Source organism: Coregonus clupeaformis, unplaced genomic scaffold (genome assembly GCF_020615455.1).
Source record: "Coregonus clupeaformis isolate EN_2021a unplaced genomic scaffold, ASM2061545v1 scaf0639, whole genome shotgun sequence".
NCBI classification, from domain to species: domain Eukaryota; kingdom Metazoa; phylum Chordata; class Actinopteri; order Salmoniformes; family Salmonidae; genus Coregonus; species Coregonus clupeaformis.
Window position 1 is genome coordinate 69,470 of NW_025534094.1, and position 9,055 is coordinate 78,524.

Genomic DNA, 9,055 nt, shown 5'->3' on the forward strand with positions numbered 1-9,055 from the left:
AGGGAGGAATACATAGCAGGAGGAAAGAGGGAGGAATACATAGCAGGAGGAGGGAGGGAGGAATACATAGCAGGAGGAAAGAGGGAGGAATACATAGCAGGAGGAAAGAGGGAGGAATACATAGCAGGAGAAGGGAGGGAGGAATACATAGCAGGAGGAGGGAGGGAAGAATACATAGCAGTAGGAGGGAGGGAGGAATACATAGCAGGAGGAGGGAGGGAGGAATACATAGCAGGAGGATAGAGGGAGGAATACATAGCAGGAGGAGGGAGGGAGGAATACATAGCAGGAGGGAGGGAGGAATACATAGCAGGAGAAGGGAGGGAGGAATACATAGCAGGAGGAGGAGGGAGGAATACATAGCAGGAGGAGGGAGGAAGGAATACATAGCAGGAGGATAGAGGGAGGAATACATAGCAGGAGGAGGGAGGGAGGAATACATAGCAGGAGGGAGGGAGGAATACATAGCAGGAGAAGGGAGGGAGGAATACATAGCAGGAGGAGGAGGGAGGAATACATAGCAGGAGGAGGGAGGAAGGAATACATAGCAGGAGGGAGGGAGGGAGGAATACATAGCAGGAGGAGGGAGGGAGGAATACATAGCAGGAGGGGGGAGGGAGGAATACATAGCAGGGGGAGGGAGGGAGGAACACATAGCAGGAGGAGGAAGGGAGGAATACATAGCAGGAGGAGGGAGGGAGGAATACATAGCAGGAGGAGGGAGGGAGGAATACATAGCAGGAGGGGGGAGGGAGGAATACATAGCAGGGGGAGGGAGGTAGGAATACATAGCAGGAGGAGGGAGGTAGGAATACATAGCAGGAGGACGGAGGGAGGAATACATAGCAGGAGGAAAGAGGGAGGAATACATAGCAGGAGGAGGGAGGGAGGAATACATAGCAGGGGGAGGGAGGGAGGAATACATAGCAGGAGGAGGGAGGGAGGAATACATAGCAGGAGGAGGGAGGGAGGAATACATAGCAGGAGGAGGGAGGGAGGAATACATAGCAGGGGGAGGGAGGAATACATAGCAGGAGGAGGGAGGGAGGAATACATAGCAGGAGGAGGGAGGGAGGAATACATAGCAGGAGGAGGGAGGGAGGAATACATAGCAGTAGGACGGAGGGAGGAATACATAGCAGGGGGAGGGAGGGAGGAATACATAGCAGGAGGAGGGAGGGAGGAATACATAGCAGGAGGAGGGAGGGAGGAATACATAGCAGGAGGAGGGAGGGAGGAATCCATAGCAGAGGCATTAGATGAAAGACTTCTCTGTGTTCTAGAACTGTCTTTGTCTCCATGGTAGCGCTGAAGACTGTAGACTGCAATCCCAAGATTCTATTGTCACCCACCTACTCCTCCTAACTCACTGCTCTGGCAGGACACACACACACACTCCTAGTTACTGCTCTGTCAGGACACACACACACACTCCTAGTCACTGTTCTGTCAGGACACACACACACTCCACCTAGTTACTGCTCTGGCAAGACACACACACACACACACTCCTCCTAACTCACAAATTTGGCAGGACACCCACATTCCTCCTGCTGCAGAGACGTGTCTTCTCCCCTCCACCCCCCACATACACACACAGCGCAGAATCTGCAGAATCCACAGATACATATTATACATACACACGCATACATAACACACTGTTGTTTTACAACTAGCAACAGTGTGTGTGTCCAAGGTTGGCAGGCACACTTTATTGGTTTCAGGCATTAGCCTCTGTGACTGTAAACACACAGCAGGGTTTCTCACACTGTACTACCCACATGTTACACTTCTGGCCTGAATCCAGAACTAAAACTACATTTACAATGACATCAAAGTCATAAAACTGAACACACAGTTTACAGAGGTGTATAGTGTTGTTTATATCAGTATCATACTGTTGTTACCCATATCTAGTGGTGTTTGTAACACAGACAAGTTGTCAAACCGTACCAGCTGTTTGTCTGAGATGACCGTACCAGCTGTCCGTACCAGCTGTCTGTCTGAGATGATGTACCAGCTGTCTGTCTGAGATGATGTACCAGCTGTCTGCCTGAGATGACCGTACCAGCTGTCTGTCTGAGATGACCGTACCAGCTGTCTGTCTGAGATGACCGTACCAGCTGTCTGTCTGAGATGACCGTACCAGCTGTCTGTCTGAGATGACCATACCAGCTGTCTGCCTGAGATGACCGTACCAGCTGTCTGCTTGAGATGATCGTACCAGCTGTCTATCTGAGATTACCGTGCCAGCTGTCTGTCTGACATGACCTTACCAGCTGTCTGTCTGAGATGACTGTACCAGCTGTCTGTCTGAGATGACCGTACCAGCTGTCTCTCTGAGATGACCGTACCAGCTGTCTGTCTGAGATTACCGTACCAGCTGTCTGTCTGACATGAACTTACCAGCTGTCTGTCTGAGATGACCGTACCAGCTGTCTGTCTGAGATGACCGTACCAGCTGTCTGTCTGAGATGACCGTAACAGCTGTCTCTCTGAGATGACCGTACCAGCTGTCTCTCTGAGATGACCGTACCAGCTGTCTGCCTGAGATGACTGTACCAGCTGTCTGTCTGAGATGACCGTACCAGCTGTCTGTCTGAGATGACCGTACCAGCTGTCTCTCTGAGATGACCGTACCAGCTGTCTGCCTGAGATGACTGTACCAGCTGTCTGCCTGAGATGACTGTACCAGCTGTCTGTCTGAGATGACCGTACCAGCTGTCTACCTGAGATGAAACGTAACCACACACATGTTTTGATTTAATTAGGAGATTTTTAAATCAAACGCACCCAACTCTTGATCTCATAAAAAAGGCTGGGCTTGCGGTTTCTGATCAGTTCAATATGCAATGAATATTACTGATGTTAAAGCGTCTAAGATGTGTAGATGCTGAATAACAGCAGACCCTCAGGAAAACCACCACGAAGTTTCAGTCCAATATGCAATGTTTTGTTTATAGTTAAAGCATCTGACAAGTTAAGGACAAAAGGTGGGGCCAATCCCCCAGTCAAGACCATGAGTCAGGCATGATTCAGGGCCACCAGAGAGCATGTTGTCATATTGTTGGAGAGTTAGCCAGCACCAGAGAGGTTCACCCCGCTGTAGATGGGTGAACTGGGCTCTGAGATCGATGCACACTCAGGCACACATCAACACACGCACACACAGACACACACACATACAAGCAAGTGTTCATGCACGCACACACGCACATACACACACACACACACCCAACAATATGAGAACATGGTCATGGTGAACTGGGTTCTGTCTGTGAGTGATTAGTGATCAGGTCCTTGGCCAGGTCCAGGGTGTGTTCTACTCTACATCACACGCTGGACCACCAAACAATGGGGCTTCCTCCCCCGCTCTCCACTCCCCTGCTCTCCACTCCCCCGCTCTCCACTCCCCTGCTCTCCACTCCCCTGCTCTCCACTCCCCTGCTCTCCACTCCCCTGCTCTCCACTCCCCGCTCTCCACTCCCCTGCTCGCCACTCCTCTGCTCTCCACTCCCCGCTCTCCACTCCCCTGCTCTCCACTCCCCTGCTCTCCACTCCTCCGCTCTCCACTCCCCGCTCTCCACTCCCCTGCTCTCCACTCCCCCGCTCTCCACTCCCCTGCTCTCCACTCCCCCACTCTCCACTCCCCAGTTCTCCGCTCCCCCTCTCCCCCTCTTTCCCGCTCCCCCTCTTTATCTCTGTCTCCTGCTCTCTCTCGACCTCTCTTCCCTCCTCCCAGACTAGGAGACAGGCGGACTAGGAGACAGGCTGACTAGGAGACAGGCTGACTAGGAGACAGGCAGACTAGGAGACAGGCAGACTAGGAGACAGACAGACTAGGAGACAGACAGACTAGGAGACAGGCAGACTAGGAGACAGGCAGACTAGGAGACAGGCAGACTAGGAGACAGACGGACTAGGAGACAGGCGGACTAGGAGACAGACAGACTAGGAGACAGACAGACTAGGAGACAGGCTGACTAGGAGACAGGCAGACTAGGAGACAGGCAGACTAGGAGACAGACAGACTAGGAGACAGACAGACTAGGAGACAGGCAGACTAGGAGACAGGCTGACTAGGAGACAGGCAGACTAGGAGACAGACAGACTAGGAGACAGACAGACTAGGAGACAGGCAGACTAGGAGACAGGCTGACTAGGAGACAGGCAGACTAGGAGACAGGCTGACTAGGAGACAGGCAGACTAGGACTAGGAGACAGACAGACTAGGAGACAGGCGGACTAGGAGACAGACGGACTAGGAGACAGGCGGACTAGGAGACAGACAGACCAGTAGACAGGCTGACTAGGAGACAGACAGACTAGGAGACAGGCAGACAACCTCATTTGGCCAATGGGAGAAAGGTTCTTTGAGTGAGCTGATATGGTGAGAGATGCTGTTTGTTTAGTTCTACAGCTGCACCATCGAGAGCATCCTGACCGGTTGCATCACCGCCTGGTATGGCAACTGCTCGGCCTCTGATCGCAAGGCACTACAGAGGGTAGTGAATACGGCCCAGTACATCACTGGGGCCAAGCTTCCTGCCATCCAGGACCTCTACACCAGGCGGTGTCAGAGGAAGGCCCTAAAAATGGCCAAAGACTCCAGCCATCCTAGTCATAGACTGTTCTCTCTGCTACCACACGGCAAGCGGTACCGGAGTGCCAAGCCTAGGTCCAAGAAGCTTCTTAACAGCTTCTACCCCCAAGCCATAAGACTCCTGAACAGCTAATCAAATGGCTACACAGACTATTTGCATTGTCCCCCACCCCCACCCCCTTTTTTACGCTGCTGCTACTCTCTGTTTATTATCTATGCATAGTCACTTTACCTCTACCTACATGTACATATTACCTCAATTTACCTTGACTAACCTGTGCCGCTGCACATTGACTCTGTACCCCCTGTATATAGCCTCACTACTGTTATTTTACTGCTGCTCTTTAATAATTTGTTATTTTTCTATTTTTTCTTATATTTTAATTTTTTACTTATCTATTTTTTACTTCAGTTTATTTGAGTAAATGCTTTCTTAACACTTGTTTTTCTTAAAACTGGATTGTTGGTTAAGGGCTTGTAAGTAAGCATTTCACTGTAAGGTCTACACCTGTTGTATTCGGTGCATGTGACAAATAAAAATTGATTTGATTTGTTTTGAGTTGTTATGTAAGAGGCCATCTTGTTTGAGCTAATGGTTTGTCGTTGCCATGGGAACACACATTCTCCAGAGTGGTGTTCATGTACATTTCCCCTCCTCTTCATTCTCAACACAGAGCTGAACTGAGCAGACTCAATCGAACAAGTGTGATGCTTTTCCCTCCCTCCCCTTCACTCTCCCCTCACTCCCTCTCCGCAATCTCTCTCTCTCTCTCTCTCTCTCTCTCTCTCTCTCTCTCTCTCTCTCTCTCTCTCTCTCTCTCTCCCTCTCTCGCCCCCCTCTCTCTCGCTCTCTCCCTCTCTCGCCCCCCTCTCTCTCTCTCTCTCTCTCCCCCTCTCTCTCTCTTTCTCCCTCTCTCCCTCCCTTTCTCTCTCTCTCCCTCCATGTCTGTTCATCCCATCGTCTGTCCCCCTTCTCTCTCTCCGCCTCTCTCTCTCCGCCTCTCTCTCTCCCTTCCTCCCTCCCTTCCTCCCTGTTTGTCCATCCCCTCCTCTGTCCTTCCACTGATCCTTCCATCCTCTCGTTCTCCCCTGGTGATGAGGGAACAACTGTTCAGGAATCACAAGACCCGTTGGAAAAGCAAAGCAATCCAAGACGTCCTCTGAGTACAATATTCGCTGTGAAATCAGGAGGAAATGGGAGAATAACTGTAAGCGTGGGTTAACTGTCCAAAACGATGGCGTGTGAGAGGAGGTCCACCAAGTAGAGAGCAAGCTGTTTCCCTGCTAGTCAGATCTGACAGGGGCTGCGTACCAAATGGCACCCTATTCCCTATGTAGTAAAAGGAAGTGCACTACATAGGGAGTAGGGTGCCATTTGGGACACACAGGTGTTGATCTCTGAGCTGGTCCAAATGGTTGGAGGGTCACGGGAAAGGAAACGTCTGTTCTCTGCGTGACTATCAGGGGTAACCCTATCTGACTAAGGTGGTTGTGTTTCGTTAGTTGGCATTCCTGTGGGTTCCTGTTAAGTGTCTCACAGCCTTCAGTTCAGTTTTGCTTAACCTTTCATCTGGACCACAGACGGGCAAGCGGTGGTGCTTACTCCCTCTCCTCTCCTCTCCTCTCCTCTCCTCTCCTCTCCTCTCCTCTCCTCTCCTCTCCTCTCCTCTCCTCTCCTCTCTTCTCTTCTCCTGTCCCTTCATTTCTTCTTCTTCTCCTCTACTGGACAGTGAAGACATAATGAGTCAGTCAGTCAGTCAGATTATGGCGTGTAATCCACTAAACATGATTTGGTCAGAACATATTATTTTGTTATGATCTGTCCGTCCGATGCTGGCCTGGCCAAACTCCTATCTCTGCTATATGACCACCTGACCTTGGCTTTTAGAGCCTCAACATTTCTCTCTCTGCTCCTCATCAACAAGCTCTGTTCTGTTTGTCCAGAATGGCTTCGTCCCAAATGGATCACTATTCCCTATATAGTGCACTAAATAGGGCATTGGGTACCATTTGTGACGCAGACTTAGCTACATAGCTCAGATAAAAGAAGAGCAGCAGTTTGTTTATGCAGCTGAAGATTTCACTGGAGCCACTTGAATCCTTCCTGCCCTGAGGGCATAGTAACATGAAAACAATAGACAGTATAGGATAGGCACCAGTCCTGGCTCTTGTTACACATCTATTAGATATCCATTTCCTCAAGTTAATGTTTAGTCAAGATCTATGCGTTTATGAGGAACTTTGTGAGGATCATTGTGCAGAGGTGTAAGACTCAGAGCCATATATTTCAGTGTTAATATGTGTCTCTGGTAAGACTGTCATGTCATCAAGGGCAACGAGAGCCTTCAGCCATACAGGAGTATTGATCCAGGAATACATTCACCCAGTAGGCTACTTTATGTTGTTGCTAACAAGAACAAGAAGAGAAGCTTTATTGTGCGAGGCATTGTGCTTGCGGCTTTCCTGAACACATTGGTTTATCATGTGGTCCTGGGACAGTCCCAGCCTCCCAGGCAGGAGGAGAGGACATGGATGTGGCATTCAGCGAGGTGTGGCGCGGGGCGGGGAGTCAGAGGCACTGACATACTGGACATGTAGCTGGTATTCATGCAGGAATCCATTTACCCAGTAGGCTACTTTATGTTATTAACAAGAAGAGAGGCTTTGTTGTTTTCCTGAACTCATTGCCTTGTCATGTGTTCCTGGGACAGTCCCTATTCTGCATTAGAAAATAAGGTGGTCCTGGCACTACTTTGACCAGGGTTGGCAACCTATTCCCTTTATAGGGCCCTGGTCAAAAGTAGTGTACTATATAGGGAATAAGGTGCCATTTGGGACGCATATCTAGCCTCCCAGCCTCCAGCAGCAGAGCAGGACATGGGTTGGGTGTGGCGCCCAGCGCGGTGTGGGTGGTGAGTCAGAGGCGTTGGACAGAGCAGAACAGAGCAGAGCGGAACAGAACAGAGCAGAGCAGAACAGAACAGAACATAGCAGAACAGAGCAGAGCAGAACAGAACAGAACAGGGCAGAACAGAGCAGAGCAGAACAGAGCAGAACAGAGCAGAGCAGAACAGAGCAGAACAGAACAGAGCAGAACAGAGCAGAACAGAGCCGAATAGAACAGAGGAGAACAGAGCAGAGCAGAACCGAACAGAACCGAACAGAACAGGATAGAGCAGAACAGAGCAGAGCCGAACAGAGCTGAATAGAACAGAGCAGAGCAGAGCAGAATAGAGCCGAACAGAGCCGAACAGAGCTGAACAGAGCAGAACAGAACAGAGCAGAACAGAACAGAGCAGAACAGAGCAGAGCAGAGCAGAACAGAGCAGAACAGAGCAGAACAGAGCAGAGCAGAACAGAGCCGAATAAAACAGAACAGAACAGAACAGAGCAGAACAGAGCAGAACAGAACAGAGCAGAGCCGAACAGAGCAGAACAGAGCCGAATAGAACAGAGGAGAACAGAGCAGAGCAGAACCGAACAGAACAGAATAGAGCAGAGCCGAACAGAGCCGAATAGAACAGAGCAGAGCAGAGCAGAGCAGAACAGAGCCGAACAGAGCTGAACAGAGCAGAACAGAACAGAGCAGAGCAGAGCCGAACAGATCCAAGCAGAACTGAGCAGAACAGAGCAGAACAGAGCGAATAGAACAGAGCAGACCGGAACAGAGCAGAACAGAGCAGAACAGAGCAGACCAGAACAGAGCAGAATAGAACTGAGCAGAGCAGAACAGAGCCGAATAGAACAGAGTAGAACCGAGCAGAACAGAACCGAGCAGAGCAGAACAGAGCCGAATAGAACAGAGCAGAGCAGAGCAGAACAGAGACGATTAGAACAGAGCAGAGCAGAACAGAGCCAAGCAGAACAGAGCAGAATAGAGCCGAACAGAGCAGAACAGAGCCAAACAGAGCAGAGCAGAGCCGAACAGAGCTGAACAGAGCAGAACAGAGCCCAATAGAACAGAGCAGAACAGAGAAGAATAGAACTGAGCAGAGCCGAATAGAACCGAGCAGAACAGAGCAGAACAGAACAGAACAGAACAGAACAGAGCAGAACAGAACAGAGCAGAACAGAGCAGAGCAGAACAGAGCCGAATAGAACAGAGCAGAGCAGAACAGAACAGAGCAGAGCCGAATAGAGCCGAACAGAGCAGAATAGAGCCGAACAGAGCAGAGCAGAGCAGAGCCGAACAGAGCTGAACAGAGCAAAACAGAACAGAGCAGAGCCGAATAGAACAGAGCAGAGCAGAGCAGAACAGAGCCGAATAGAAGAGAGCAGAACAGAGCAGAACAGAACAGAGCCGAGCAGAACAGAGCAGAACAGAGCAGAGCAGAACAGAACAGAACAGATCAGAACAGAACAGAGCAGAGCAGAACAGAGCCGAATAGAACAGAGCAGAGCAGAGCAGAGCAGAGCAGAACAGAGCAGAACAGAACAGAGCAGAACAGAGCA